Source organism: Notothenia rossii (genome assembly GCF_949606895.1).
Source record: "Notothenia rossii genome assembly, chromosome: 5".
NCBI lineage: Eukaryota > Metazoa > Chordata > Actinopteri > Perciformes > Nototheniidae > Notothenia > Notothenia rossii.
Genome location: NC_136903.1, coordinates 55,621,243 through 55,629,524, shown reverse-complemented (window position 1 = coordinate 55,629,524; position 8,282 = coordinate 55,621,243). Strand labels below are relative to the sequence as shown.

The 8,282-nt window shown below is 40.0% G+C and overlaps 1 long non-coding RNA gene across 1 annotated transcript; it reads left to right on the top strand.

Moving 5' to 3' along the window:
• The first annotated feature begins 4,072 nt into the window (after positions 1-4,072).
• Positions 4,073-7,851, top strand: LOC307040738. Its single transcript, XR_013808586.1, has 2 exons — positions 4,073-4,183; positions 7,532-7,851. It is a non-coding gene; the product is annotated as an uncharacterized lncRNA (long non-coding RNA).
• The last annotated feature ends 431 nt before the right edge of the window (positions 7,852-8,282 follow it).

Below are 8,282 nucleotides of genomic sequence, written 5' to 3'. Positions count from 1 at the left end.
ATAAAAGTAGAAGTACTCAAGTCTTGTACTTGAGTAAAAGTAGAAGCACTCAGATATTGTACTTGAGTAAAAGTAGAAGCACACAGATCTTGTACTAGAGTAAAAGTAATAGTACCAGAGTGTAGGAATACTCTGTTACAGTAAAAGTCCTGCATTCAAAATGTTCCTCAAGTAAAAGTAGAAAAGTATTCTCATCAAAATATAGTGAAAGTAGCGACAGTAAAAGTAGTCATTGCGCAGATTGGTCCATTAAAGAATAATGTATATGATATGTTTTATAATGATTGATCATGAAAGTGTTCTCAAAGCTGGTAAAGGTGCAGCTAGTTTGAATGACTTTGTATACTAAAGGGTAGCTTGTGGATTTGCTCCAGGTGGAACTAAAGTCTGATTTAACACTTGATTATATTTCACATCATTCATCCACATCTGTAAAGTAACTAAAGGTATTAAATACATGTAGGGGAGTAGAAGTACACCATGTACCTCTGAAATGTAGTGGAGTAGAACAACAAAGTAGCAAAACATTGAAATACTTAAATAAAGTACAAGTATCTCAAAATTGTGCCCAAGTATAGTACTTGTTGAGTTTATGAACTTAGTTACTTTACACCATGTGGCTATAAAGATAGAAAGACTAAGCCTTGCACAGAGGCATAAAAATACATTTTCAAAATGCTCAACAGTGCTGCCAAAATTATAAACTGACTGCTACACAATTTAAAATAAATGCTTTTATATATTTCTATTAGATGTGACTCTTTGGCGTTTCTGTTATTATTAACCCTGCTGCTTTAGTTGTTCTGCTAATATCCTCTGTTATTCCTCATTTTAAAGCCGATATTCTGTGGGGTGGGGGAGCCGGGGGCTCGGATCCTTGTCACCTTTTTCATACCTGATGAGTTTGCATCCCCGTATGTTAAAAAGCCTCAGTCACCTTAATTCATGTAATAAAAAAATCTCAGGTCAGTAACACTCAAAGCTAAATGTGCAATACCATGTTCAGCTATGTTACTATTTATAATGTTATTGTTGTTACATCAGAAGATGTACATATTGGAATGATTTCTTAACTTACAGTAGGCTATTTTTTACAATGTGTGTTGGAAGGATTTATTAAATTACTATGAATATTGTCATTGTTGAAGGCTTTTAGAGAAGGGTGAACTATAAGCCTGAATTACATAACATTTTATACCTAAAAACATAAAAGCCACAATAAATAAATCACAATTATTGTAGTTATTTTTACCTCCCATATTGCTTTCAACCCACCAGCTTTTATGGTGTTGTTACGTCACTAATTGTAAGCTTGTCACATACAGTCTATGGTCACTCAGAGTAACGTACAGTTAATTTAGCTGCTGGAGAAGAACGATCAGGGGGGGAGGGGGGGGAGAGAGCTGTGGTTGATGGGCCATTAGTTGTGTAAATACACAGCTGAGAGCTGCCGTTTCCTTCACACTGTTTAAAAAACGGTAACAACGGACTATTTTTCTTAGCGGATGCATGTCAATTTAAATCAATACATACAACTATTTTTTAAATCAATAAAAACATTTTCTAAATCCATAGAAGCATTTAAATTAATACTGGGAGTCATGTCGTTACTTTGTTGAGAATGTGGCCGTGTAATAAGCGGGATAATTTGCAGCGACTTGTTCCTTATGGGGAAAATAGCACCCGTCATGCAGATCAGGATCCCTCCGCCACGCTTCGGGATCCTGATCTGCCGACGAGGCTCCATTAAAATATAAATATTTTTAGTGAATTACTGAGTTTAGGCACGTTAATAACGTTTTTATGAAGTTGAATACAGTATATTCATATGTGTCAGTGATCTCATGTCAATTCGGCGAACATAAACATAAATGATCGTGGTGAAGATGATGATTAAATTAGGATTAAAAATCGAGAGCTGGGCTGCATTTCCTCCTTTTCGTTTTTTTCGACTGAACAACATTATTTTGTTAAATAACAACATGGTGATGTTTTGTAAATGATTACATGTCTCTTATTTAGCACAGTAGTATGATATCCGTGACATATGGATCTTAACAAAGTTCCGCTGTACATCCAGCGTACTGTATCTGACTTTATTTCACATGAGCTCCAGTGTGGAACCCCACTGCACCCCCTGGTGGATCAATGATCCATTGCAGCTGGCTTCATTATAATTACATTTATCTATCACGGGGGCGGTCTCAAGTCAAGCTGGAGGTTTTCCCTTGAGCGAGGGCAGATCACGTACCAATCACGACCCTCGCGTTTCAAACTGTCTGAAATGAATCGCTACATCTGTATAGTCGTGGTATTTGTACACAGACTTAATTGAAGGTTGATCTTATGAGAGTGTTAAAAAACAAGTGCCACCATTTAGACAATACAGGAGAGAAAGAAGAGAAAGATTGGAAAAAGTTTCAACTGCTGGAATTTTTGCGAATGCAGTACAAATAAATCGGCCAGATCATGGAGGTCCACCGAAGAGCAAACTGTGCAGAAATTATATAAAATGTATAAAGACAGCCTGGAGAGTTTAAATTGTTGCACGCTGATAAGGGAAAATGTTCTTTTTAATAAGCAGATCTATAAAAATAGTATGAAAGAGAGACAGAAAGATTTGAAGTGAATGAAAAAGTAGAAAAAAGTATGCTGTGCTGATGCTGTGAATGTAATCGAATAATCTAATACCATGTGAATAAACATTGTATTAAAGATGACAATGGATGTGCCAAACCGCTTTAATCCGCTTTACCTAGCCAAGATAAGCTGCTGGGTTTCAGATGTGCGCACACTAGAGACGTTGAGATTCACCGATTCACATCGGTGCACCGGCATAAAGGTTAAAGATGCGAGTGCACCGGTTGAAAGAGTGCACATCGGCTACAGTTTGGGTTGAACTCGCGATGCATCGATTGTAGCGTCTTTGCATCTGTAAAAAAACGATTCATTCATATAAAATCCCCTCATCCTGTCAGCACTCAGCAGAGACGATCTTCGATCTCTGCTTCGCACTACGGAGGCCGAGAGTCTCAGGCCCCGGCCACACGAGGACGAAAACGGTCGTTTGCGTTACTGTTTAGTGTCATATAGGCCGTTCGGCCACACGAGGACGACCGAATATGACAGTAAACAACTGCGGAAACAATAACAGGTCCCAAGGTGGATAGAACGGCATACGCAACGCTCTGGGGGGTCCAACGGCTGATAATGATGACGCAATATCCCCGCCTCTCCCCACCTCTGCTGCTCAGCCCCGCGTCAAAGTAAACTGCACACTGAATTCAGATTATTTATCTTTCTCTCGATATGGACATAAATGCGAGTGAAGTCTAATTTGACAGGACGGAGACACGCAGCTCTGCTCACCTGCAGCTCCTCCCGATGTGATGCAGCGGTGAACGGAGCAAAACACACACTTCAAGTCAGATCATCATCCTTAGCTATTTTAATTTCCTCTCAAACTACCTAAACTAGTTATAAATATGTTTATTTTTACTGTCGGGTCACTCATTACTGGATCAGCTGCTGCATGAGACAGACACTGACGCTGTCCGAAGAGAGCTCAATAAATAACAAAGAAGACCTTTGACCGGCACTTTTATAATTTTGTCTGGAAGATTTCAACTTTAATACACGTTGACTGGCAAAAAACTCTGCCCGGTTCCCTCGGCCCCCACCGCGGAGAATAAACAGAAGGGCAACCATGACAACCATGCTTCTTCGCTGCTTGTGTGGAGGAAGTTACAGCGCCACGTACATGCTCCTGCATATGTACTGCAGCTTCTCCAGCGGTTGGAGCTAAACGGAGCTGTCTCGTGTGGACAGACACTATCCGGTGAATATTGCGTGTGGATGGAAGCTTTTTTGCGATTGCGTTAATCCTATGCGTTTAGCCCATAGACTGTATATATAAATGGACGTAGGGTCCGTGACGTCACCCATAGGATTCTGCAGAGTTGCAGAGAAGCCCTTAGTAGGCGGAGTCGGCCACTAACGGCTCGACAGTGACGTCAGAGTTCAACTCCCGCCTACTCCAGCCTGCTCCAAATAAGGGCAAAGAGGCGGAGCCGGGGCGGGACCTGCTGCCACCGAGCTGAAAGTTCCAGAGCTAGCTGAAGCTACCAAGCTAAGCTAACATGCTCCCCATCTGCACACTGCCGTGGCATTTTAGGTTTCTAAGGTAAGCGGACATGAAACTATTCAGCAAAACTATAAATAATAATCTAAGTTATTGAGTTTTTAGCATAATACTTCATAATCTTAAAATCCCTTAAAGGCCATGTAATGCATCTAACACAGGTGTTTTTTAACATGTAGTTCAGATATCACCAGAATAAAAATAAATAAAAATGTTTAAAGTTTCGTCATAATTAAATGACATATACGTTAAAAACCGATGTTGGTTCCGAAGTTTGCCGAGTACGCCCCCGATCACTCCCGAACGAGCGGTGACGTCACACGTGGCAAACATTGCCATTTGATCAAATCAGTCCAAATGGCAAGCAACGCGATAACTTCAGACAGCGACAGCGATCATTCAAGCTCAGATTCGGTGGGTTATCTGGATTCAGTTACAGAAGTAGAGAGTGAACCAGCTAGCCTTTCACTTCAAGGCATCTTGCCTTATCAGTACGAGCCTCCTGCCCAGCAATCGAACAACGAGGCAGAAACTTGTGAAAGAGAAGCGGATTCCGCAGCCGGCGAGACTCGAGTCGGCAATACTGAATGGTAAATTCTGTTTCTTTAATTTGACCTGCACTAAATGTTGATCTTAATTTGTCATCTGTTCCTCACACGTCCGGCAGATATTGTTTTTTTTTTTTTTAATGTTATGTACAATATTCAGGTGTACATGTCAATGCTTTGAAAGCATGCCCACTGCAGATGAATGTGTATGCTGCAGAGAGATCTGGCAGGTGATGGAACAAATAGACAGTTTGCAACCTACTGACCAGATAGCAGAGTCCTGCATCGGGTCGGGTATCCGCGGGTGACCCGCAAAAAAGGTGATTTGCGGGTGGTATTTTTTCAAACGCTTTTTTCCGGGTTCGCTTCTGGGTAAAACAAAGATGATGCGGGTCCGGTTGCGGGTGTTGCATAATAAATATATTTAAACAATAATAATTTAGTTTAATGTTTAAATCCTCAGACCTCTCCTCCGCGGTACCGAGCATAATCATAACCTCTGCAGTGCATCTATCTGCTGCTGAGCGCACCACATTCTGAATGGCTGAGGTGAAGCTCTCTAGCGGAGAATACAGCATTTTCAATAACTCTTCCTCAAGAGCGAAATCCAACGTCTGGGAGGCTTTTGGTGTCATCCTAGATGGAGAAAATAAACAACATCCCAGGCTTTTTGAGCCAAATATGCAACTGCGTGTGTTAATAATTGCACGTTGTCACTGCTTATATATATGCGGGTTCGGGTCGGGTTGCGGATCATGTGCCGGCGGGTCGGGTCGGGTTGCGGAACTAATTGGCAATATGTGCGGGTAGCGGGGCGGGTTCGGTACTGCACGTCACGGGTGCGGGGCGGGAGCGGGTCTTGAAAATCAGACCCGTGCAGGACTCTGCCAGATAGAAGACACCGACGAGAAACCAAGGTGCATTATTAGCCACCCAGGCTTTAGAGAAGGCTGTCTCAGTGTTTGGACACTGAAAATAGCGTATCTTCAATACAAACAACAACACAGAGCAGTTGATGGCCCACTACACCAGTAAGTAAATATTGATTGACCCAACTGCCTATTGCAGCTTTGCTTTCATATAATACTTTTAGTCGCTACAGATATGGTACACTTTTAAAGATACCATTAAACTCTTTCAAGCAGTCAAAAACAGCTTGGCTTTTATTTTTTCTGTGTATGCAAGTTCAATGTATGCTTGGGAAAAGAAACAACTACACATGTGAGGAAATATATAAGAGGTCTATGATTCTGTCAAGCAGTCATGTATAACCTCATATTTATTTTGTACAAGTAAAATACAAATATCATGTTATAAGCCAATTTGTAACCATTGCTACATAATAGTACTACATAACATTTTATTTTTCTCCAAATATATTTATAATCTGTATACTTTTTTTTCATTAGGAAGTATCGATATACAGCTTATCGACAGTTTGTACGTTGGTGCTGGGGTGTACTCGGCCCAAAAATCAGAGTCCCGCTGCCTGCATGTGCTGTAACCGAGATACGGAAGACTTACCCTGAGCCGGGAGGCCGCTATCAGGGATTTCAATGGCCAAATCTGTAATTTGACATAAGTCATGCAGCTGAACTGGTTAAAATGGTTTCGCATGATGTAAATAATTTACAAAGTACATCATTTACAATATTATTTTTCCAAAGAAACATGTAAATATAACAACATTTTCCAAATCACAAATTTGTAAGATTGTATTAATTTACTGTTTGATAAATAAAAAAGGGTTCTTTTGTTAATTTTTCACTTGTAAAATGTTATCTTTATTGCAGTGTACATTAGTCTATTTTGGTATATGTGCGAGCCCACAAATAATTAAAAGTGGTAAAAATAATAAAGATATTCAGACGTAATTCATTTTTGGCCTTACTTATTTCACTTCAATATACACTTATATATTTCAGTCACTAGGCAAGTTCACTGTACTCTGGTGACATTTAGCTCAAGCTGGCATAACACCTGTAGTAACTTAATTCTGACCCGAGTTTTGTGCACAATCTTCCAGCACCCATGATCAATGTTTATAGCAATCAGGAAACATTCACAGCTCACAACTACACATCGCTTCCCCATCATGAATTGTTAGATAAAAAAAGTTTAGCGAGGTCCGGTTACACATATGTTGAGCGAAAATAGCGGAAGGATACAAAACAAACAATCCAGACGAGGCTGGTGTTTGCCACGTGTGACGTCACACAGCTGGGTTAATGGCTGGCAAGCTTTTCGCTACCGGAGCGGAATAACACGGGAAAGTGGCACACATTTCATGTTATTTGGGGGGTATTTATGGAAAGAATCATTGATGTTGATATGTCAAATGAAACAGTGGAAAGTGATGAAGCGATTTGTTAACACAGAATAACATTTATTTTGGACATTACATGGACTTTAACGTTTGTATGCAATTCTGCTAAATTCAACACTGGAATCAAGCAAATATTAATATGTTTGCATGACATTAGTTATTTATATTTTGATATCACTTAATTATACGTTTAATACATTTAAGTCAAGCTAAGGTACATGTGATGGTAGCTAGTTAGTGCTCTTACCTGTGAGGCCTCCTCCAAACAGCATAGGAACCAGACTGTATCATTAAAAACTAAGTACCAATTCTAGATCCTTGAATTTAGACAAACAATTCAAAGGACAACATGTATTTAAAGACCAATCTTTATTTGAACGTGCTTCTTAACCTGATATATTAGTTATACAGTCATAGTATTGACAATCTAAAAAAACTGAGCACCTCAACAGTCAACTTTATGTTTCTTATTGTCTAAAGCATTTATTATTTTCATTTTCCCCCTCTCATATTCAGTGTGGACGGATTGAGACAGCGTGGTGTCCAGAAAGCTGCAGAGACTTCAGGGAGAAACCTCTGTGTGATGGACGTCCTGTCTGTTTGTTTGGAGAGGACTGAGGGTCTTTCCTCAGCGAGGAGGACCAGGCCTGATGGAGGAGCCCATGCTGGGCAAAGCTGATATCAACTGCACAGCCCTAGTCTGTCACGTTATTTGACTAAATGTGTTTACTTATACATTTAATAGGTTTACACCTTCTGTCCATATGTGCGTTTTATTTAAAACATGTTTGATTAACTTTTGGTTCACATTTCAATAAATTGTATTTGTATTTGCACTCCTTTTGTCCATTATTCTTACTGAACATGTTAGATTACACATTCACATCTGACTGAAGATTGGCCCCATTTATTTGTGACGTTGCAAACTCTGCGGTACAAGTGATGTGAAGTTCATAAAGCGAGGCAAATACAAATAATCAGCTGATGGAATGTAGATGTGGAAATAGGTGCATTCGATCAGCTGACTGTTTTTACAATAAAAGTAGTTTCTTAGTGTACTGGTCTTAAAATCTCCTAACATCAGCTTTTAATGTTCCTCTTTGATGTTAGTAGTATTATTCATCCCGCTTCCATTACATTAGTATGCATAGAAAGTGACAGGTGCTGTGACAGGTCACACCTCTCCCTACTTATGCTAATGAGCTAAGTCCCGCCTCCCCTTTGTTTGAGGTGTGAGATCTCAAGTAGGTGTGATATCCCAAGTAGG